This window comes from Arvicanthis niloticus, chromosome X (assembly GCF_011762505.2).
Source record: "Arvicanthis niloticus isolate mArvNil1 chromosome X, mArvNil1.pat.X, whole genome shotgun sequence".
NCBI classification, from domain to species: Eukaryota; Metazoa; Chordata; class Mammalia; order Rodentia; family Muridae; genus Arvicanthis; species Arvicanthis niloticus.
Window position 1 is genome coordinate 93,612,100 of NC_047679.1, and position 24,047 is coordinate 93,636,146.

At 48.5% G+C, this 24,047-nt stretch overlaps 1 long non-coding RNA gene and 1 pseudogene across 1 annotated transcript; one reads left to right on the forward strand and one right to left on the reverse strand.

Annotated features, from left to right (window-relative positions):
* Positions 1-3,462: 3,462 nt before the first annotated feature.
* LOC143435459 (uncharacterized) lies at positions 3,463-11,041 on the forward strand. The gene is made up of 3 exons (XR_013105783.1): positions 3,463-3,615; positions 7,183-7,337; positions 10,893-11,041. It is a non-coding gene; the product is annotated as an uncharacterized LOC143435459 (long non-coding RNA).
* Positions 11,042-19,304: 8,263 nt separating this feature from the next.
* Positions 19,305-23,447, reverse strand: LOC117694445 (selenoprotein K pseudogene; annotated as a pseudogene).
* Between the last annotated feature and the right edge of the window lie 600 nt (positions 23,448-24,047).

Consider the following 24,047-nt stretch of genomic DNA (forward strand, 5'->3'; position numbering starts at 1 on the left):
GTTGAGGGCGGGGCTGAAGGTCAGGGGCTTCTTTTCACCGCCACTGCACTCAGGGCTCAGGCCAGGGCAACTGAAGGCCTCAGGGCCCCACAGAGCACCCCACCATTGCCCTGGGTCCACTGCAGAGCCTTCTGCTGCTAGGTGGGAAGCCAGTGTTGGGCCTAGTGTTCATGGAGGGGTTGGTTCCCCAGCACCACCTCTGTGGCCTCTGTTCCCTTCCCCTGTGCCCAAGAGCTGTCTGACACCACCACCCGGGTGCCCTACCAGCCCAGCTCATCCTGGGAGGCCTTCTAGGCTGGCATCCTTGACATGGCAACTTGAGAGAATGGGCCAGAAACCCTGGAGTCTGCATCCCCAAGAAGACAACTGGCTATCAGCTTTAGTGGACACCCGTGTGGGCGGCGGGCGGGGCCAGGCAGGCAGGTGCTGGATCAATCCTCTGGCCCTCCCAGTGGCCTGGCTGGGCACTGAATGGGCGTGGTCAGCTCCTGGAGGCTCCGCCCTGGGTCCAGATTGCAAGCAGTTTAGGTAGGGCTCCTGGAGGGTTTTTTGCAAGGTCTGCTCAAGCCTCTTAGTGCTCACTGGCCTCCTGCTGCACCAGTCAGTGGCTGGCAGGTGCCCTGCAGTTGAAGAGTGCCTGTGATTGGTGACCCTTCCCTTTCCGCCATGCACACCTACTGGCCCTGAAACTTCTGTGCCTTCATCCAGATTTCCCCAGCAGTATTGGCAGGCGAGAGTCACACCCGGGGGCGCTGAGTGCGCCCGTATACACACAAACACACACACACACACCACACACACACGGGCGCCACCCCAAAAAAAAAAAACATACAAAAACGTCTTTAGGCACCCCCAGTGTCCTGCATGGACACTCATCTCTGGCCAGTGGGAGCCTCAGTGCTTTGCCGCCATGTTGGTGGCTGGTGGTAGCTGGTGGCGTTTTTTGCATCAGGAAGGGCGGGAGGGAGAGTGCCTAGGCGGCCTAGCAGTTGGCATTCTCAGTGCGATACTGCCATCAAGCGGAAGTGTTTTGAGGATCCGATCTGCACGTCCCTGCTTCTCTCTGAACATGGCGGCAGACTCTGCTTGGGAGCCGCTCGATTCTGGCTGCACACGCGGGACTAGGGACTCCTGAGGGCTTCTTGGCCCAGGAGGAGAGGCCTGTGAGCTGAGCGAGCAGGATCCAGCTGACCAGAGGACAGGTCCGCCCGCACAGCTTTGGCTAGCCTGACTCGGGAAGCACAGCCTCTCAGGTCCTGAGCCTAGTGCAGGCAGACATCTTAGGTTGCACAGGGTCAAGGGACCTCTCTACAACAGGCATCTGCACCCAGGGCTGCATCTGGCTTCTTGTGGGCCATTTGTCCTGCCCGTCCCTGTTCACCAGAGTGATCCAGGTCCCCCTTGCTTTTCTTTGAGGCTCCCCAGCAGCTGCCTTACAGAGTGCCCTCCCAACCCCCACCTCCCCTTGTTACTAACACACAGAGAGTCAGGCTGTGGGGGCAGCCTATCCTGCTTCCCTGAGCTGTCTCAGCATCTCAGGACTTGGTAGCTTTTGTGGCCAGAGATCTTGAAGCAGTTAATGCCCTCCCTGCCAACCCAGACCCACCTCGCCCCGTTCCTATGTCTAGGGTGGTGTCTCTTCTTTCTTTTTTTTTTTTTTTTTTTTTTCCTCCAATGATTATTATTAAGAAAAGGCTCTGTCCTGCAGCTGTGCTCAGGTAGTTGTAGGAGCCCCAGGCCTGTCAGAAAAACCACCCAAGTCCCCCAAACCCTTCAATGGTCTGGGAGGCTCCCCCATGATCCTATGCAAGCAACCTCACTGTGTGCCTAGGCAGTGTCTTGCCTCTGGGCCAAAGTGAGTAGAAACAGCCAGAGTGTGCTGTAGTCTCAAGGGTGTCCAAAACAGGCCAGGCTGCCAGGAAACCATCCAGGCCGGGACCCTTGAATGTCTCCTTCCTGGCTCTGATGCCTGACACACAAACAGGCAGCATAGTCAGACCTTCTCCTGACTAGCTTACTATCCCTAACATCCAGACAGATGAGCCAGGAGGAAGGCTCAAAACACACCTGGCCTTCTCTGCCATGTCCAGGATTTCTGGAAGAATAGACTTGGTTCTAGAATAAACAGATGGGCAGTGTAGGATCCCCGAAAACTGAGACCAGATTTGTCTCTGTCTGTACCTCTCTCTCCCTTCTCTCTCCTCTCTTCTCTCTCTCTCTCTCTCTCTCTCTCTCTCTCTCTCTCTCTTTCTCTCTCTGTGGTCTGTGTGTGTGTGTTTCTATGTATCTATCTACTGTGTGTCCTCTAGTCAGGAAACTAGGCCCTGCATGGCCCTGAAGTAGGTGCAGTTTGGGCCTGGGGTATATCCTTTCTTATGGTGCTGAGCTCAGCATTGTCTGGGAAGGCCAGGTTTGTGATGTAGGGGAACCCCTTAAAGGCTGTATGTATGCCCAGGCCATAGGTCGGGTGTGGGCACAAGGTGTAGAAAGGCCCCAGGGGGACAGCAGGGGGGTTTTTCCTGATGGTACTTCTGTCGTGGTGGATCGATGAGAAAATTGCTTGGTAATAAATACTATGGAGGGTGGCAGGAACCATCCTTCCTTGGGATTGCGGGCGGCCTTGCACCTCGGAGAACTCAGAGCAGGCCTGCCTGGAGAGAGACAGAGCTCTCCTGGTTTGTATCAGAGCAGATGCCTCCAGGAAGCTTGGTAGGGAGGGAGAAGTGGAAAGAAAGCAATGGCAGGCTTCTCTCCTGGAGGTTGTTAGAGGGGTCTTCTTCCAGGAGCTGTGACTTAAGGACAGTGCACGGGGTGGACCTCTGGAGACTCTCAGTGCTCATGAAAGGAAGGCTTGCTGGTGGATAGTGAGAAACATTTCTTAAATGACCATGGCATACAGCATCTGGTAAACAGAGAGGCCCTTCTAGCCTGGAAGATGTACCTGGAAGTGTATATATTGGTGAGACAAAAGGAGGTAGTAGGAGGTGTGTAGTAGGTAGGTAGATATGTAGTTTGGTAGGCAGATAGGAAAAAGTTAGATAGATTGCTTGATAGATAGATACACCTATAGATAGATAGATAGATTAGATAGATAGGGAGGGAGGGAGGGAGGGAGGGAGGTGGGTGTGTACTAGGCAACAGAAAGAAGGGTCTATGGTGAGAGTGACTTGGGGACTTTGGAGGAAGGAAGGAGAACCAAGTGTCCTCTGAGTGCTGCATGGTGGTTGGTGAAGGGCTGGGGTGTGGTGAAGGTAGGGTAGAGGATTATGGAGAGGGGAGAGATTGTGAGGGAGCTGGAATTAGCTCATAATGGTTGCCTGGTTGCTTGGTTTCCTGGTCACCTGGAGATGCTTACTTAGTAGGTGCTTAGAATTGGGGGCCTGAGGCCAGGGCCTGGTTGTCAAGGGGCCAGGTTGGGATGGGATATTCATTCCTTCTTTTGATATGTCCTTGTCCCCAGCTCAGGGTGCTAGGTGGCCTGCAGGCGAGAGTGTGGAAGTGGTCGGCCAGCCCCTCTGGGCCTCTGAGGTGGACAGATGACTGGATGACTTTGTGGGGCAGCATCCACCAGAACTCATATCTAGGGGTACCTGAGATACCACCCTGTGTGCTCGGGTAAGTAGACCAAGGGTTTTGTTTTTTGTTTTTTTTTTTTTTTGCTTTTTTTTGTTTTTTTGTTTGTTTGTTTGTTTGTTTGTTGAGGGCGGGGCTGAAGGTCAGGGGCTTCTTTTCACCTGCCACTGCACTCAGGGCTCAGGCCAGGGCAACTGAAGGCCTCAGGGCCACACAGAGCACCCCACCCATTGCCCTGGGTCCACTGCAGAGCCTTCTGCTGCTAGGTGGGAAGCCAGTGTTGGGCCTAGTGTTTCATGGAGGGGGTTGGTTCCCCAGCCCCACCTCTTGTGGCCTCTGTTCACCTTCCCCTGTGCCCCAAGAGCTGTCTGACACCACCACCCGGGTGCCCTACCAGCCCAGGCTCATCCTGGGAGGGCCTTCTAGGCTGGCATCCTTGACCTGGCAACTTGAGAGAATGTGCCCAGAAACCCTGGAGTCTGCATCCCCAAGAAGACAACTGGCTATCAGCTTTAGTGGACACCCGTGTGGGCGGGGCCAGGCAGGCAGGTGCTGGATCAATCTCTGGGCCAGTCCCAGTGGCCTGGCTGGGCACTGAATGGGCGTGGTCAGCTCCTGGAGGCTCCGCCCCTGTGGTCCAGATTGGCAAGCAGTTTAGGTAGGGCTCCTGGAGGGTTTTTTTGCAAGTGTCTGCTCAAGCCTCTTAGTGCTCACTGGCCTCCTGCTGCACCAGTCAGTGGCTGGCAGGTGCCCTGCAGTTGAAGAGTGCCTGTGATGGGTGACCCTTCCCTTTCCGCCATGCACACCCTACTGGCCCTGAAACTTCTGTGCCTTCATCCAGATTCCCCAGCAGTATTGGCAGGCGAGAGTCAACACCCGGGGGCGTGAGTGCGCCTGTATACACACACACACACACACACACACACACACACACACACACACACACACACACGGGCGCCACCCAACAACATACAAAAACGTCTCTTAGGCATCCCCAGTGTCCTGCATGGACACTCATCTCTGGCCAGTGGGAGCCTCAGTGCTTTGCCGCCATGTTGGTGGCTGGTGGTAGCTGGTTGGCGTTTTTTTGCATCAGGAAGGGCGGAGGGAGAGTGCCTAGGCGGCCTAGCAGTTGGCATTCTCAGTGCGCTACTGCCATCAAGCGGAAGTGTTTTGAGGATTCCGACTGCACGTCCCTGCTTCTCTCTGAACATGGCGGCAGACCTGCTTGGGAGCCGCTCGATTCTGGCTGCACACGCGGGACTAGGGACTCCTGAGGGCTTCTTGGCCCAGGAGAGGCCTGTGAGCTGAGCGAGCAGGATCCAGCTGACCAGAGGACAGGTCCCGCCCGCACAGGCTTTGGCTAGCCTGACTCGGGAAGCACAGCCTCTCAGGTCCTGAGCCTAGTGCAGGCAGACATCTTAGGTTGCACAGGGTCAAGGGACCTCTCTACAACAGGCATCTGCACCCAGGGCTGCATCTGGCTTCTTGTGGGCCACTTGTCCTGCCCGTCCCTGTTCACCAGAGTGATCCAGGTCCCCCTTGCTTTTCTTTGAGGCTCCCCAGCAGCTGCCTTACAGAATGCCCTCCCAACCCCCACCTCCCCTTGTTACTAACACACAGAGAGTCAGGCTGTGGGGGCAGCCTATCCTGCTTCCCTGAGCTGTCTCAGCATCTCAGGACTTGGTAGCTTTTGTGGCCAGAGATCTTGAAGCAGTTAATGCCCTCCCTGCCAACCCCAGACCCACCTCGCCCCGTTCCTATGTCTAGGGTGGTTATCTCTGTCTTTCCTTTTTTTTTTTTTTTTCCTCCAATGATTATTATTAAGAAAAGGCTCTGTCCTGCAGCTGTGCCTCAGGTAGTTGTAGGAGCCCCAGGCCTGTCAGAAAAACCACCCAAGTCCCCCAAACCCTTCAATGGTCTGGGAGGCTCCCCCATGATCCTATGCAAGCAACCTCACTGTGTGCCTAGGCAGTGTCTTGCCTCTGGGCCAAAGTGAGTAGAAACAGCCAGAGTGTGCTGTAGTCTCAAGGGTGTCCAAAACAGGCCAGGCTGCCAGGAAACCATCCAGGCCGGGACCCTTGAATGTCTCCTTCCTGGCTCTGATGCCTGACACACAAACAGGCAGCATAGTCAGACCTTCTCCTGACTAGCTTACTATCCCTAACATCCAGACAGATGAGCCAGGAGGAAGGCTCAAAACACACCTGGCCTTCTCTGCCATGTCCAGGGATTTCTGGAAGAATAGACTTGGTTCTAGAATAAACAGACGGGCAGTGTAGGATCCCCGAAAACTGAGACCAGATTTGTCTCTGTCTGTACCTCTCTCTCCCATTCTCTCCTCTCTCTCTCTCTCTCTCTCTCTCTCTCTCTCTCTCTCTCTCTCTCTTTCTCTCTCTGTGTGTCTGTGTGTGTGTGTTTCTATGTATCTATCTACTGTGTGTCCTCTAGTCAGGAAACTAGGCCCTGCATGGCCCTGAAGTAGGTGCAGTTTGGGCCTGGGGTATATCCTTTCTTATGGTGCTGAGCTCAGCATTGTCTGGGAAGGCCAGGTTTGGATGTAGGGGAACCCCTTAAAGGCTGTATGTATGCCCAGGCCATAGGTCGGGTGGGCACAAGGTGTAGAAAGGCCCCAGGGGGACAGCAGGGGGGTTGTTCCTGATGGTACTTCTGTCGTGGTGGATCGATGAGAAAATTGCTTGGTAATAAATACTATGGAGGGTGGCAGGAACCATCCTTCCTTGGGGATTGCGGGCGGCCTTGCACCTCGGAGAACTCAGAGCAGGCCTGCCTGGAGAGAGACAGAGCTCTCCTGGTTGTATCAGAGCAGATGCCTCCAGGAAGCTTGGTAGGGAGGGAGAAGTGGAAAGAAAGCAATGGCAGGCTTCTCTCCTGGAGGTTGTTAGAGGGGTCTTCTTCCAGGAGCTGTGACTTAAGGACAGTGCACGGGTGGACCTCTGGAGACTCTCAGTGCTCATGAAAGGAAGGCTTGCTGGTGGATAGTGAGAAACATTTCTTAAATGACCATGGCATACAGCATCTGGTAAACAGAGAGGCCCTTCTAGCCTGGAAGATGTACCTGGAAGTGTATATATTGGTGAGACAAAAGGAGGTAGTAGGAGGTGTGTAGTAGGTAGGTAGATATGTAGTTTGGTAGGCAGATAGGAAAAAGTTAGATAGATTGCTTGATAGATAGATACACCGATAGATAGATAGATAGATAGATAGATAGGGAGGGAGGGAGGGATGGAGGGAGGGAGGGAGGGAGGTGGGTGTGTACTAGGCAACAGAAAAAAGGGTCTATGGTGAGAGTGACTTGGGGACTTTGGAGGAAGGAAGGAGAACCAAGTGTCCTCTGAGTGCTGCATGGTGGTTGGTGAAGGGCTGGGGTGTGGTGAAGGTAGGGTAGAGGATTATGGAGAGGGGAGAGATTGTGAGGGAGCTGGAATTAGCTCATAATGGTTGCCTGGTTGCTTGGTTTCCTGGTCACCTGGAGATGCTTACTTAGTAGGTGCTTAGAATTGGGGGCCTGAGGCCAGGGCCTGGTTGTCAAGGGGCCAGGTTGGGATGGAATATTCATTCCTTCTTTTGATATGTCCTTGTCCCCAGCTCAGGGTGCTAGGTGGCCTGCAGGCGAGATTGTGGAAGTGGTCGGCCAGCCCCTCTGGGCCTCTGAGGTGGACAGATGACTGGATGACTTTGTGGGGCAGCATCCACCAGAACTCATATCTAGGGGTACCTGAGATACCACCCTGTGTGCTCGGGTAAGTAGACCAAGGGTTTTGTTTTTTTTTTTTTGCTTTTTTTTTTGTTTGTTTGTTTGTTTGTTTGTTGAGGGCGGGGCTGAAGGTCAGGGGCTTCTTTTCACCTGCCACTGCACTCAGGGCTCAGGCCAGGGCAACTGAAGGCCTCAGGGCCACACAGAGCACCCCACCCATTGCCCTGGGTCCACTGCAGAGCCTTCTGCTGCTAGGTGGGAAGCCAGTGTTGGGCCTAGTGTTTCATGGAGGGGGTTGGTTCCCCAGCCCCACCTCTTGTGGCCTCTGTTCACCTTCCCCTGTGCCCCAAGAGCTGTCTGACACCACCACCCGGGTGCCCTACCAGCCCAGGCTCATCCTGGGAGGGCCTTCTAGGCTGGCATCCTTGACCTGGCAACTTGAGAGAATGTGCCCAGAAACCCTGGAGTCTGCATCCCCAAGAAGACAACTGGCTATCAGCTTTAGTGGACACCCGTGTGGGCGGGGCCAGGCAGGCAGGTGCTGGATCAATCTCTGGGCCAGTCCCAGTGGCCTGGCTGGGCACTGAATGGGCGTGGTCAGCTCCTGGAGGCTCCGCCCCTGTGGTCCAGATTGGCAAGCAGTTTAGGTAGGGCTCCTGGAGGGTTTTTTTGCAAGTGTCTGCTCAAGCCTCTTAGTGCTCACTGGCCTCCTGCTGCACCAGTCAGTGGCTGGCAGGTGCCCTGCAGTTGAAGAGTGCCTGTGATGGGTGACCCTTCCCTTTCCGCCATGCACACCCTACTGGCCCTGAAACTTCTGTGCCTTCATCCAGATTCCCCAGCAGTATTGGCAGGCGAGAGTCAACACCCGGGGGCGTGAGTGCGCCTGTATACACACACACACACACACACACACACACACACACACACACACACACACACACACACGGGCGCCACCCAACAACATACAAAAACGTCTCTTAGGCATCCCCAGTGTCCTGCATGGACACTCATCTCTGGCCAGTGGGAGCCTCAGTGCTTTGCCGCCATGTTGGTGGCTGGTGGTAGCTGGTTGGCGTTTTTTGCATCAGGAAGGGCGGAGGGAGAGTGCCTAGGCGGCCTAGCAGTTGGCATTCTCAGTGCGCTACTGCCATCAAGCGGAAGTGTTTTGAGGATTCCGACTGCACGTCCCTGCTTCTCTCTGAACATGGCGGCAGACCTGCTTGGGAGCCGCTCGATTCTGGCTGCACACGCGGGACTAGGGACTCCTGAGGGCTTCTTGGCCCAGGAGAGGCCTGTGAGCTGAGCGAGCAGGATCCAGCTGACCAGAGGACAGGTCCCGCCCGCACAGGCTTTGGCTAGCCTGACTCGGGAAGCACAGCCTCTCAGGTCCTGAGCCTAGTGCAGGCAGACATCTTAGGTTGCACAGGGTCAAGGGACCTCTCTACAACAGGCATCTGCACCCAGGGCTGCATCTGGCTTCTTGTGGGCCACTTGTCCTGCCCGTCCCTGTTCACCAGAGTGATCCAGGTCCCCCTTGCTTTTCTTTGAGGCTCCCCAGCAGCTGCCTTACAGAATGCCCTCCCAACCCCCACCTCCCCTTGTTACTAACACACAGAGAGTCAGGCTGTGGGGGCAGCCTATCCTGCTTCCCTGAGCTGTCTCAGCATCTCAGGACTTGGTAGCTTTTGTGGCCAGAGATCTTGAAGCAGTTAATGCCCTCCCTGCCAACCCCAGACCCACCTCGCCCCGTTCCTATGTCTAGGGTGGTTATCTCTGTCTTTCCTTTTTTTTTTTTTTTTCCTCCAATGATTATTATTAAGAAAAGGCTCTGTCCTGCAGCTGTGCCTCAGGTAGTTGTAGGAGCCCCAGGCCTGTCAGAAAAACCACCCAAGTCCCCCAAACCCTTCAATGGTCTGGGAGGCTCCCCCATGATCCTATGCAAGCAACCTCACTGTGTGCCTAGGCAGTGTCTTGCCTCTGGGCCAAAGTGAGTAGAAACAGCCAGAGTGTGCTGTAGTCTCAAGGGTGTCCAAAACAGGCCAGGCTGCCAGGAAACCATCCAGGCCGGGACCCTTGAATGTCTCCTTCCTGGCTCTGATGCCTGACACACAAACAGGCAGCATAGTCAGACCTTCTCCTGACTAGCTTACTATCCCTAACATCCAGACAGATGAGCCAGGAGGAAGGCTCAAAACACACCTGGCCTTCTCTGCCATGTCCAGGGATTTCTGGAAGAATAGACTTGGTTCTAGAATAAACAGACGGGCAGTGTAGGATCCCCGAAAACTGAGACCAGATTTGTCTCTGTCTGTACCTCTCTCTCCCATTCTCTCTCTCTCTCTCTCTCTCTCTCTCTCTCTCTCTCTCTCTCTCTCTCTCTCTTTCTCTCTCTGTGTGTCTGTGTGTGTGTGTTTCTATGTATCTATCTACTGTGTGTCCTCTAGTCAGGAAACTAGGCCCTGCATGGCCCCTGAAGTAGGTGCAGTTTGGGCCTGGGGTATATCCTTTCTTATGGTGCTGAGCTCAGCATTGTCTGGGAAGGCCAGGTTTGGATGTAGGTGGAACCCCTTAAAGGCTGTATGTATGCCCAGGCCATAGGTCGGGTGGGCACAAGGTGTAGAAAGGCCCCAGGGGGACAGCAGGGGGGTTGTTCCTGATGGTACTTCTGTCGTGGTGGATCGATGAGAAAATTGCTTGGTAATAAATACTATGGAGGGTGGCAGGAACCATCCTTCCTTGGGGTATGCGGGCGGCCTTGCACCTCGGAGAACTCAGAGCAGGCCTGCCTGGAGAGAGACAGAGCTCTCCTGGTTGTATCAGAGCAGATGCCTCCAGGAAGCTTGGTAGGGAGGGAGAAGTGGAAAGAAAGCAATGGCAGGCTTCTCTCCTGGAGGTTGTTAGAGGGGTCTTCTTCCAGGAGCTGTGACTTAAGGACAGTGCACGGGTGGACCTCTGGAGACTCTCAGTGCTCATGAAAGGAAGGCTTGCTGGTGGATAGTGAGAAACATTTCTTAAATGACCATGGCATACAGCATCTGGTAAACAGAGAGGCCCTTCTAGCCTGGAAGATGTACCTGGAAGTGTATATATTGGTGAGACAAAAGGAGGTAGTAGGAGGTGTGTAGTAGGTAGGTAGATATGTAGTTTGGTAGGCAGATAGGAAAAAGTTAGATAGATTGCTTGATAGATAGATACACCGATAGATAGATAGATAGATAGATAGATAGATAGATAGATAGATAGGGAGGGAGGGAGGGAGGTGGGTGTGTACTAGGCAACAGAAAGAAGGGTCTATGGTGAGAGTGACTTGGGGACTTTGGAGGAAGGAAGGAGAACCAAGTGTCCTCTGAGTGCTGCATGGTGGTTGGTGAAGGGCTGGGGTGTGGTGAAGGTAGGGTAGAGGATTATGGAGAGGGGAGAGATTGTGAGGGAGCTGGAATTAGCTCATAATGGTTGCCTGGTTGCTTGGTTTCCTGGTCACCTGGAGATGCTTACTTAGTAGGTGCTTAGAATTGGGGGCCTGAGGCCAGGGCCTGGTTGTCAAGGGGCCAGGTTGGGATGGGAATATTCATTCCTTCTTTTGATATGTCCTTGTCCCCAGCTCAGGGTGCTAGGTGGCCTGCAGGCGAGATTGTGGAAGTGGTCGGCCAGCCCCTCTGGGCCTCTGAGGTGGACAGATGACTGGATGACTTTGTGGGGCAGCATCCACCAGAACTCATATCTAGGGGTACCTGAGATACCACCCTGTGTGCTCGGGGTAAGTAGACCAAGGGTTTTGTTTTTGTTTTTGCTTTTTTTTTTTTTGCTTTTTTGTTTGTTGGTTTTTGTTTTTGTTTGTTTGTTTGTTTGTTGAGGGCGGGGCTGAAGGTCAGGGGCTTCTTTTCACCTGCCACTGCACTCAGGCTCAGGCCAGGGCAACTGAAGGCCTCAGGGCCACACAGAGCACCCACCCATTGCCCTGGGTCCACTGCAGAGCCTTCTGCTGCTAGGTGGGAAGCCAGTGTTGGGCCTAGTTGTTTCATGGAGGGGGTTGGTTCCCCAGCCCCACCTCTTGTGGCCTCTGTTCACCTTCCCTGTGCCCCAAGAGCTGTCTGACACCACCACCCGGGTGCCCTACCAGCCCAGGCTCATCCTGGGAGGGCCTTCTAGGCTGGCATCCTTGACCTGGCAACTTGAGAGAATGTGCCCAGAAACCCTGGAGTCTGCATCCCCAAGAAGACAACTGGCTATCAGCTTTAGTGGACACCCGTGTGGGCGGGGCCAGGCAGGCAGGTGCTGGATCAATCTCTGGGCCAGTCCCAGTGGCCTGGCTGGGCCACTGAATGGGCGTGGTCAGCTCCTGGAGGCTCCGCCCCTGTGGTCCAGATTGGCAAGCAGTTTAGGTAGGGCTCCTGGAGGGTTTTTTGCAAGTGTCTGCTCAAGCCTCTTAGTGCTCACTGGCCTCACTGCTGCACCAGTCAGTGGCTGGCAGGTGCCCTGCAGTTGAAGAGTGCCTGTGATGGGTGACCCTTCCCTTTCCGCCATGCACACCCTACTGGCCCTGAAACTTCTGTGCCTTCATCCAGATTCCCCAGCAGTATTGGCAGGCGAGAGTCAACACCCGGGGGCGTGAGTGCCGCCTGTATACACACACACACACACACACACACACACACACACACACACACACACACACACACACACACGGGCGCCACCCAACAACATACAAAAACGTCTCTTAGGCATCCCCAGTGTCCTGCATGGACACTCATCTCTGGCCAGTGGGAGCCTCAGTGCTTGCCGCCATGTTGGTGGCTGGTGGTAGCTGGTTGGCGTTTTTGCATCAGGAAGGGCGGAGGGAGAGTGCCTAGGGCGCCTAGCAGTTGGCATTCTCAGTGCGCTACTGCCATCAAGCGGAAGTGTTTTGAGGATTCCGACTGCACGTCCCTGCTTCTCCTCTGAACATGGCGGCAGACCTGCTTGGGAGCCGCTCGATTCTGCTGCACACGCGGGACTAGGGACTCCTGAGGGCTTCTTGGCCCAGGAGAGGCCTGTGAGCTGAGCGAGCAGGATCCAGCTGACCAGAGGACAGGTCCCGCCCGCACAGGCTTTGGCTAGCCTGACTCGGGAAGCACAGCCTCTCAGGTCCTGAGCCTAGTGCAGGCAGGACATCTTAGGTTGCACAGGGTCAAGGGACCTCTCTACAACAGGCATCTGCACCCAGGGCTGCATCTGGCTTCTTGTGGGCCACTTGTCCTGCCCGTCCCTGTTCACCCAGAGTGATCCAGGTCCCCCTTGCTTTTCTTTGAGGCTCCCCAGCAGCTGCCTTACAGAATGCCCTCCCAACCCCCACCTCCCCTTGTTACTAACACACAGAGAGTCAGGCTGTGGGGGCAGCCTATCCTGCTTCCCTGAGCTGTCTCAGCATCTCAGGACTTGGTAGCTTTTGTGGCCAGAGATCTTGAAGCAGTTAATGTCCTCCCTGCCAACCCCAGACCCACCTCGCCCCATTCCTATGTCTAGGGTAGTTATCTCTGTAGTTTTCTTTTTTTTGTTTTAAAGTTCCTTGCTATCACTTTCCTGGTTAATGTCTTTTGCTCCCTCATGTGCACCCATCATTAGAATGAGTCATTTCCTTTCAAGTGCAGCTACAAAGAGCAGTAAACTACTGTGTGGGTCCAGTGAATTGTAGACAGTTCATTGTGATGAACAGCCAGTACTATTTCATGTTTACCTATCTATACAGCTTCTCAAAGGTGTTCTTATTTTGATAAGAGGCATCAGCTACTTTAAAAATATATTTTGCAATAAGGTGTTAACCATTCTAGAGTCAAAAATCTGTAATTCACTAAAATATTGACTATTATTCTGGCACCCAAATTAGTTATATCTTCAATAAGAATCACATGTCTGTCACACATGTTACAGGAACTAAGCTAAATGCTTACAGTGGAGAAGCATTGTGAAATTAGCCATGCACCTTGTGGAATAGTTTTTGACACTTAAGAAGAATCCATAATTGTAAATGCCTCTTCCAACAGACTCAAAAAAATGTCCCTCTACCTTTTAGTTATAGAGATGATGGCCCTGGGGAAAACTGGGCATTTAAGGATCACTAGTACAGAGCTTAGAAACCATCTTTTCATCAGAAACTTCAGCTCAAAAATCTTCTAAGACTGTGTCATATGATATCAGTAAACTTGTGCAGCATGGTTTTTATATATGGATAATAAGAGTGCTTCAAACTTGACAAATGTTCTCTAATGATGCCCAAAAGTGATTGTTTGTGTTACTCTGAACATTGTGCTATAGCTTTGCTTGTGTTAATTTCCAGTTTTACCTTTGATGTTTTGTTAATATTCTGATGGCTGAAGGAATTAAATTTTGTGGTCCCTGTGATACAAATGTTACTAGTTTCTAAAGTATTGCCATGATATACTTAATCTTTCAATACAATAGTATTCCCAGTAGACCAGTGTGTAACTGTAATTCTTCAAAGCCTACTTTTCATAACTTTTCATAACTTGCCTTCTAGCCCACCACCCACCAGAGGTATTGGAAAAGAAAGGATATGGAGGAAGTGGACCTGTTCCGAAATAGTTCTTTGGAGCAATCCCATCTGTTTTGTCAGTTAATGAGCAGCTCCATTCACAGGTTGGCAGCTGCAGCTGGATCCACTCTGAATATCTTCATGGCTACACCAGCAGTCCAGTTCAGTAATGTCAGGATAACAGCAGTGGCACGAAGTATCTAGAACAACCAGGACTCAGCTGAAGGCACTAGTCAGAAGGAGGCACTGGACTAGCATGTACATCAGGAGAAATTCTCAGTGCTGCTTCTCTGGAGGCATTGAAGACAGGGAACACAGGAGACCAAGAAGCATTTAACTATGCAATCAAGCCAAGGCCCTCTCCTAGACCCTTGAGTCCTATTTATACTGCCTAAAACACCACGTGTCAGAGACACTAAACTGGACCCAAATAAAAGAAGAAAAATCAGTTCAAACTCTTGGGTCTCACTTGAACCAATGGCTTTCAGATTTTTGTAAAACTTTGGAACTCCTGAGGATATTTATCCTTCACATATTTAGTGATTAGAATGTGTATCATCTAGCCAGGCAACAATACACACATTTAATCCCAAAAGTCTGGAGGCAGAGGCAGGTCGATCCCTGTGTTTAAGACCAGCCTCGTGTATAGAGAGGTTGATAGATAGATAGATAGATAGATAGATAGATAGAGACAGAGAGAGAGAGAGAGAGAGAGAGAGAGAGAGAGAGAGAGACCCATATTGGCCAGGATTTACACAGAGAAATCAAGTCATAAAAGGGGGGGGGTGAGGAGGTAGAGAAATTGTGTAATCTTGTGTCATCTTTCTTCATAAGTTCTACTTGGCTACCTTCCTGTACTTTTTCAGTAGATGATAATCCTATTTGCATTGTGTCATTTAGTTGCTAGTATTAGCAAATCACAAAGGGCCTTTCTTAGGACTGGACTGGAAGAGAACAATTTCAATGCCATTAAGAAGTCAGAGAGAGCCAGAAAATGGCAGCAGCTGACAATTAATTTTACAAAACCCTCCAGCTGGTAAAGTCCTTATAAGGCACAAAAACAGGGTGTAATTATTTCAAAGCATTTATGCTGATTTTATTTCTAGTCTTGAGTTTCAGAAGGAGAAATGAAACATACCAGTACATCTCTGAAGCCGTGACAAGGGATCTAACATGCAGGGGGGGAAATGAGGGAGTACATGCTGTTTCAGCAGAATCCATCCTACCAGTAAAGTTATCCCCTGAAAGCTAAGACCATGTTTGATGATGAACTTTTCCCACTCTGAATTTGATATGAACATAACATTTTAATAATATGAGCATTTAAGAAATAGACCCAGATCAAAAGCAGTTTTGAGTGAAAAGTAAAATTGCAATCAGCATTCATGATGGTAGCTCTTTATTTTCTCATTAAAGCTGCCAACATTCTGGAACCCTTTTCTCATTTATTCACTGCTTCTAACTACACACTGCCATGATGTGGAAGAAGCTTTTTATGTGACACCCAAATGGTGGGGCTCGAAACAGGTAAGCCTTCTCTCTCCTTTTTCTAAAGACACCTTTTCAGGTAAGAATGGAACTTCTTCAGAGTGTTGCAGACTCCTCTATAGAGAAACATCGAGTTAAGAAGATGAGAAGATGAAAATCATGGGGCATTCACAGTCTAAGTACAGAGGCTTGTTCTTGACAGTATTAAATCATATGCTAGAAAGTAGAGGTGCCAAACCCTCAAAGAAGAGTTTGGCAGCATTTTATGACTTTGTACTGAGTGTCAGCCCATGGTTCCCAGAGGAAGGAAGACTGTCTTTAGAAAATTGGAAAAAGGTAGTGTTAGTATTCTGTCTAAACTCCACCTCCCCAGTTACCTGGCAACAGCCAGGTATGCTCCTCCCCACAGTTACCTGGCAACCACCAGGTAGGCCTGATCCACTATAAAAGGGCTGCTTGCTCCCTCCTCACTCTCTTGCTATCTTCCTCTTACTCTCTTACCCTTTCTCTCTCTCTTACCCTCGCTACCCCCTCCCCCACCTTCCTCTCTCTCCACATGGTCATGGCTGGCCTCTACTTCTCTTTTCTCTTATCTCTTCCACCTTCCTCTCCCCACCTTTGCCCTATCCCCTGAATAAACCTCCTCCCCCTTGGAACCTCGTGGTCTGGAGTGGTCTGTTCTGAGCTGCGGTCAGACTTTTTCTTAAAACTAATAGGTAGGACAAGAGATGAGAATTTATGAATGCCATGGCCCTAGACAGGTCCTGGTTCAAGCATTCTCATTTTGGGTAAAAATTAGAGACCTCTTTTCAGAAAAACCAGAAATGGAATTCTTTGCAGAAGAAGCATCCTCAGAGGATGAGGTAACACCTCTGAGGACAGAAACTAAATCATATAATATCTCCTCATTTACCACTAATCTCCTCAAGGCACAACCAGGGGGTGACTGGTTAAGTGATGAGGAACAACAAGAACTGGATGATAGAACAGAGGAATATTATATTGCTAAAGAAAGGGATCATTTTCATGATAAAAATCCTTCTAGGGCCTGGCAGTGGTGGCGCACACCTTTAATCCCAGTACTTGGGAGGCAGAGACAGGTGGATTCTGAGTTCGAGGCCAGCCTGGTCTACAGAGTGAGTTCCAGGACAACCAAGGCTATACAGAGAAACCCCGTCTCAAAAAAAAAAAAAAAAAAAAAAAAAAAAAAAAAAAAAAGAAAGAAAGAAAGAAAGAAAGAAAAAAGGACAGAAATAGATGATATTTTAGCCTCAGCTACTGCCCCTTCTACTTTTAAAACAAAATTAGCCAAGCTTGAAAGAAAAAATGCCAACTAATGGGGATTTTTAGGGGCCATAAAATAAGCCAGGCCAAAAGGAGACTTGGACTTTTGCTTCCCAGTAACAATTTTTGAAGGGGAGACACCCCAATGGGAACCTCTTCCTTTAAAAACTCTTAAAGACCTACAGTGTTTTGTTAAGAGCATTGGGCAGAGTGCTCCATACACTCTACAGATTGTGGAAATGTTGGGTAGCATGTGGCTAACTCCTTTTGATTGGCTTCAGACTGCAAAGTCCACTTTTAGTCCTGGACAGTTTATAGTGTGGACCGACTGAATATAAGGATAGAGCAAGGAAGTGGTTCAGAATTTAGCCTTCAAGAAGTCAGATCAACCTAGGATGTCAATGCTCTTGGGTAGAGAAGACAATGCTTCCCCCCAGGAACAAGTTGGTTTAAAAAGGGAAGTACTAGAAGAAGTTTCCAAGATTGCAGTAGCTGTTTGTAGAAGGCTCCCTCCTATTGATGGAAAGACAACTCTATTAGGAATCAAACAAAACAAGATGAGCGATATGAAGACTTTATTGCTAGATTGGAAGAAACGTTAGGCAGGATGCTTCTTCCCTCTAAGGGCTCTGACACATTATTAAAACAACTTGCATGGGAAAATGCCAATACTCTCTGCCAGGAACTAAATAGACCAATCATTAAACACAGACTGTACAAGATTACATTAAAGTATGTATAGATGCGTCACGAGCAGTGGTCCGGGGTATGACCTCTGCCACAGCAAAGCAAGGGCAACATTTCAAGCCTATGTTCAGAACAGACAACAGTCCAGGTTACCTTACATGGATAGTTGGTTTTAAAAACATCAGAAGTCCAAAGAATTGACGTTACAAATATTTCTATATTAATGTTCATTTTGATTAGAGACCTGTCTGCTCCTGACAGCTTCCTGTCATGGATTCTAAGAAGAAATTGAGCATCCTTGGAGTTACTCCAGTTGTGCGGTGACAGCCACTAGGCAAAAATCGCCTCTTTCCATCTACAGACAAAATACTGTCCAGAAAAGGACACACTTGCAGAATAGTCGACTGATTATATCTGCCTAGACAGAGTAATCAGCCCTTAATAATTCTGCATCACTAGGTCTGTCAGATGATTCTGGGCCAGAAGGCTGAAGATTTGATGCTCCAGTGTTATGTAGTATAGGGACTGTCCAGGTGTTCAGTGGTCTCTATAAATTGGCTAAGTTTTAGAAGCTATGCTTTGTGCTTCCCATAATTTCAGTTAACTCAGTCATTCTGGATTTCTGACAGGGTTGAAAACTTATAGTCTCATAGCCAATCCTGGCTATTTACTTTGAGAGAAAAGATTTGAGTGGATGGTTTTCAGCTGACATTCATTCTAAAGCCAAGAAAAAAGCCAGGTTCAGAACTAAGTGTTTTTAGTTAGGAGAGATGACAGAGGTTCTGGTTAGTCAACAAAATGATGAACTGGGTATTAGGACTATCTTGTACCTCACTGGTACAAATTGGCATAATTATGCTCTAATTGTATTTTGAGAGAAAAGTTTTATTTTAACAGAAGGGTGATATGTAGGAGGAGCTAAGGTGGAGGAGTACTGAGAGGAAGAGAAGGAATAAGGAGAGGAGAAGATGAAGGAGAGGAGAAGCTAGGTGATGAGAGAGAGAAAGAGAGAGAAAGTGGAGGGGGCATGGAGGCAGATGTTCACGTGTTTCCACCAGTCAAAGATAGTTTTTATATCTAGGTTGAGTATTGGGTTACACTTCAGTTCGAACATTACCAAATTTATAAAGCCTTTGATTAACATTTTTAAAAATTGTATAAAAGCAAAAGGAAAAGGGGTCATGGGATAGGGGTTTTCTAGGGAGGGGAAATGGGGAAAGGGGATGGCATCTAAAATGTAAATAAAATATAAAATAAAAGCCGGGCGGTGGTGGCGCATGCCTTTAATCCCAGCACTTGGGAGGCAGAGGCAGGTGGATTTCTGAGTTCGAGGTCAGCCTGGTCTACAGAGTGAGTTCCAGGACAGCCAGGGCTATACAGAGAAACCCTGTCTCGAAAAACCAAACAAAATAAAATAAAAATTAAAAAAAAGAAAGTCATGCTTTACATCATCAGAATGCATTGGCCTAATTTGACGAGAGAACAGGCTAGGCAAATTGTGAAGGACTGTGAACATTGTCCAGATGTATATCATCCATTAAAAATGGGAGTCAATGCAAGGAGGCTTAAAGCTCAAGATTTGTGGCAAATGGACTTAACTCATATCCCAGAATTTGGAAAGTAGCCTATGTACATGTTACTGTAGACACAACTCTCATGTAAGCGTTGCCACTACAAGAACCTGGGAGGCTGTAAAACATGTCATAGAACATAGTATCATATGCTTCTCCTCCTTAGGTTGTGCCAAAAAGAAAACTGAAAAAGCTCCAGCTTATACGTCTCGAGCTTTGCAAAGTTTTGCAGTCAATGGGGTATAAAACATACAACGGGAATTCCATATAACCCCCAAGGTCAGACTATCATAGAAAGGACTCATCAAAATCTTAAGGTGCAACTTCAAAGGTTAAAATCTAGTGATCATTACTATTCTCCTCATCAATTATTAAGCCATGCTTTATTTACTATTAATCACCTTGATACAGATGATAAAGGATATTACTCCTATGTAAAAACACTGGGCTCCCCTACAGCAGACTGCTACTCCTTTATTGATGTGGATGGATCTTTTAACAGGCACCTGGAAAGGGCCAGATGTGTTAATCATCTTAGAAACAGATATGCATGTGTTTTTCCACAGAGTGCAGAGATCACAATCTGGATCCCACAAAGACTTATTCAACCCTTCCAACAATAACTTCTATTGAGAACCCAGAAATAAGCAAAAGAAGGCGAGAGAAGTAATATGGAAAATGAAGAAGCTGCTCTCTCTCCTCCACAGGCAAACACTTCATGGATATACCAAACAATCAAGTTCTGCAGAGTCAGAATAGCAAACAGGAATCAGCAGTAGTGACACTACCTAGCAGAGACAGCCAGGCCTCAGGCTCAACACAAGTCAGCTGGAGGCACCAGGGCCAACAGGAATGCAGGGAGAAGTTCTTGGCTGTGTCTCTCTCAAGAAGTAAAGATCAGTGAAACCTCCAGACCACAAGAATTCAGCTATGCCAGCAAGCCAAACTCAGTCTCAGTCACTGTCCATGGAGTTCTATTTATAGTCCCTTCCTCCACACGCCTTGCCAACCCATGTGATCTTAGCTGACATCTCAAATTATATCATTCTGTCTCTATCTATCTATCTATCTATCTATCATATATCTATCTATCCATCTATCATCTATCTGTGTAGGTTATGTTTTATGAAACAGCATCTAGACCATGCTGGCCGTGAACTGTCAGAGATGTGCCCAAGTAGTGGGGTCAGAGGTGTGTGCCACCACTTCTGGCTTGGAAAACATAAGGTCAAGCTTTCCCTATTTAGCCTTGGCTAGCCCTGTACTATTGAGACCTTTTTTTTAGCCACCTTAGTGCAAATATTATAGACTGCAAGGATTCCTGGCAGGCCCCAACACACCAAGCTCTAGTCTCTTTTGAAAGAAATCAGGCAGGACATGAGCATTTAAATTAAAACAGAAATGTTTTGTGTTGGGGGGAAGGGTAGCAGTATGCTTTCCACTAACCCAGAGGGAAATCCTGAGCCAGTTGTTGATATCATTAAAAATAATTGCATATAATTAGAAGCGAAGAGTAAGCAGGTGCAAGAAGCTATTGAAAGAACTTTAAATCCTAATAGTCAATTTATTGCTGGTAAAGAGAGTTTTCAAAAGCACTATTAATTGGTTGAACAAAACCTACAATTAGTTGTGATTACAGAGATTTCTCTGCCCACTGTGATTTTGCTGAATTTCTATGTAGACAATGGAGGTTGTTATTGTTAATAGATGAGGAAAACAGTTTCCATATTTTGTCACAGATGAAGTGAGACAAAGTAGTCATCTCTGCTCTCCCTTATCACAAAGAGTAGGAAATTACTTGAATGTACCCTAGGTATCTGGGCTATCTAGTCTCAGGTTCTTGGTCACCCAAGCAGTCTTTTCTATGGGTTCCATCTCGAGGAATGCACCTTAGTTTGTGAAATCAGTTACTGTTTGGTCACTCCTACAAATTCTCTGCCACCATTAACCTAGCATATTTTGCAGGCAGAACAGATTCATGTCAAAGGTTTTGTGGCTGGGTTGGTGTTTACATTTCTCTTTCGTTAGCTTCCAAAGTATCTTCTAGCATCAGAAAACTAGACTGTAAGTGTAGTCTCTGTGTAGTCTCTGTGTAGGCAGCAGCATGATTTCCACATATTCAATGACTTGTTGATATTTCCTCAGCAATGGAGTCCCCTTATCAGTTTGTAGAGAGCAGCCCATTGTCTTAGCAGTGGCCTGGCTTGTTTGGGGATTTCTATGGCATTCCCTTGGCCCAAAACTCAATAAAATGGCACTCAGTACCTGTAGTGAAAGCGTTGTTTGGTAAAAGATGGCCAGTTGAGGCGTAGTCTTTCTTGTTACTAGATTTTTTTTAGGTTCACCTTCACATATTTTAGGAAATGGCCACCTTACTAGGTTTTTATATCATCCATCAAATGGCCCCCTCTTCCAACCATCTCTCCCTGCACTCTATCCCTTAACCCTACCTCCTTCCACCATGCCACCTGACCTTCTCGTTCTTATCCACCTCAGTTCACCAATAAAATCTATTCTATTTCTCCATACCATGGGCATCCATGTGTCCACCCCAGTCCCTTCCTCTATACCTAACTTCTGTGAATCTACAGACTGTAGACCGGTCATCACTTATCTAATATCGAATGAATTAGTGTTTCTATTGCTGTCACAAAATACTATGACCAAAAAGCAAGTTGAGGAGGATAGGACTTATTTGGCTTACACTTCTTCATTGCTGTTCATCATTGAAGACAGACAGAATGGAAATTGAAATGGTCCAGGAACCTGGAGGCAGGAGATAATGCAGAGACCATGGATGGGTACTGCTTAGTGGCTAGTTCCACATGATATGCTCAGTCTGCTTTCTCATAGAGAACTCAGAACTGCAAGCACATTGATGGCAGTACCAACAATGGGCAGAATCCTTCCTCATCATTCATTAATTATGAAAATGCCCTGCAGTCTTGCCTGCACAGCCCAATCTTATGAAAACATTTTTTTCAATTGAGGTTCCCTGCTCTCAGATGACTTTACTTTGTGGCAAGTTGACAAAAACCAATCCAGCCCAGTCAATATCAACATATAAGTCAATACATACAATATTTATTTTCCAGGGACTGGGTTATGTTACTCAGGATGATTTTTTTCTATTTCCATCCATTTGCCTGCAAATTCATGATGTCAATTTTTATAACAGCTGAGTAATGTTCCATTGTATAAATATACCACATTTCTTTATCAATTCTTCAGTTTATGGACATGTAGGTTGTTTCCAGTTGCTGGCTATTATGAATACAGCAGCAATTAACATGGTTGTGTAAGTGTCCTGGTAGGATGAAGCATTTGGGGGAATCTTGCTGACCTATCAGGTGTCTGTTGTTATGTCCCCCTCTTGATTTCTCATTTTGCTAATTTTGATATTCTCTCTTTGCCTTTAGTTAACTTGGATAAGAGTTTGTTGATCTTAGTGATCTTGTCAAAGAACCAATACTTTGTTTCATGGATTTTTTTGTATTGTTCTCTTTCTATTTTATTGATTTCCACCCTGAGTTTTATTATTTCCTGCCACCACTTCTTTTGGGTGTCATTTTGTCTTTTTGTTCTAGAGCTTCAGGATGTGCTTTTAAGGTGCTCGTGTGAGATTTCTCTACTATTTTTTAAGTAGCCTTTACCTCACATTCACTATGTAGGTTTAAATGACTTTCAATTTCTAACCCTTCTGCCTCCACCTCTTAAGTGCTGGAAATACAGGCTTATGTCATCATGCTTAGTTTACAGGCTACTGGGGTCCAACCAAAGGCTCTGTGCTCCTGCACTATACCAACCACAGTATATTCTCACCATTCAGCAGTTGTTGTTTTTTTTTTTTTCAGGACTAAATACATGGCCTTTATTTTTTCTAGATCAAAGATTTTGGGTATAATCATATAAAGATGAACAATCAAATTTTGCAACCTAAAAATATTTACTTTCTAAAACTATATTAATGCTTTAGTAAACTATACAAAAAACATAAGGAGACAAACATGTACATTTATAGAACTGCATTATCAGTCAGGCCAGATCCTGCAGAGGGAATTCCCAGCATGACCTCATTCATCTGTGAGGACACAGAGCAATCCTTGATTGGACATACACCATCTTCTCTTGCATGAGCCGCTCTTCACCTCCTGATGACTTCCTTCTACTCGTGTGTATGTCTAGTGTCTGCTTCTCAGAGCAGACATTTACCTTCCTCATCCACCAGCCACTGGAGGAGGGCTGGAGCCACGAAGGTGACTGATCCGACCCATTCTTCGTGGAGGGTTTCCTGGTGGCCCTCTTCCATCATCGTATCTGGAATCAGAGGAGCCCCCGTAGCCTCTTCTTTTCTTCACATCTTGCTGAAGCAGAGTTTTGAAAAAAAAGACCACGAATTCTGCTATTCCCCAGAAGAAATCTGTTATGAAAGACAATCTCCATGGGGACTGATTCTGGCTGTCCAACACTTGACCATTCGAGATGTAAACCATCTTCCCTCCGGTTGCCCACTTCCTAGCGACAGAGAAGACCGGACGCCCTGTTGTTGCTGTACCTAGCCTCCCGCCCCCTCAGCAGTTTTGCCTGTGTATATCCATCAGATCTTCTGGAATTGGATTTGTTTCTGAGGCTCCACTATTGTAGGGTTGTGGTTCCTGAGTCTGCTCTGCCACAGGGCTCGGCTGCTCAGTGAGGCAGGATGTGTAAATTGACTTCTCTTACCTCATGCTGTCTCTGGGTGGGCTATAGGGAAGCCCCAGGTAACCACTCCAGGGGTAGGAAAGCACAGTCTGTGGCGCAGGACACCTGGAGCTGGCTCTGGGGTCCTGGACCTGCAACAAGGCCAGGGCCATCTGGTTCTCACATCCAGGTGTCACTGGAAGCCGTGGAAGAGCTGAGAATGGAGTGGGGGCCCACAAGCTAGATCTAGCTCGGGGCCATGGATGCGGGTCATGGGAGTACTGGCTGGTCCTGCAGGAGGAGTACTTGGCTTGATGATAGTTGGCTTGAGCTTGGTCATGGCTGGGAGCACAGAGAGGCCTTCTAAGTAAGTGTAGATGGTGCCTCTATAGGCAAAGGCTTTCTCCATGGCTCCCCATGGCAGATCCTGATGAAAAGAGGCAGTCCATGGTTTTAAGGCATTTATTGTCTTGGCAGAAAATGGAGGAGTAAAACCATACCCCCTTCTCAGTGTGGT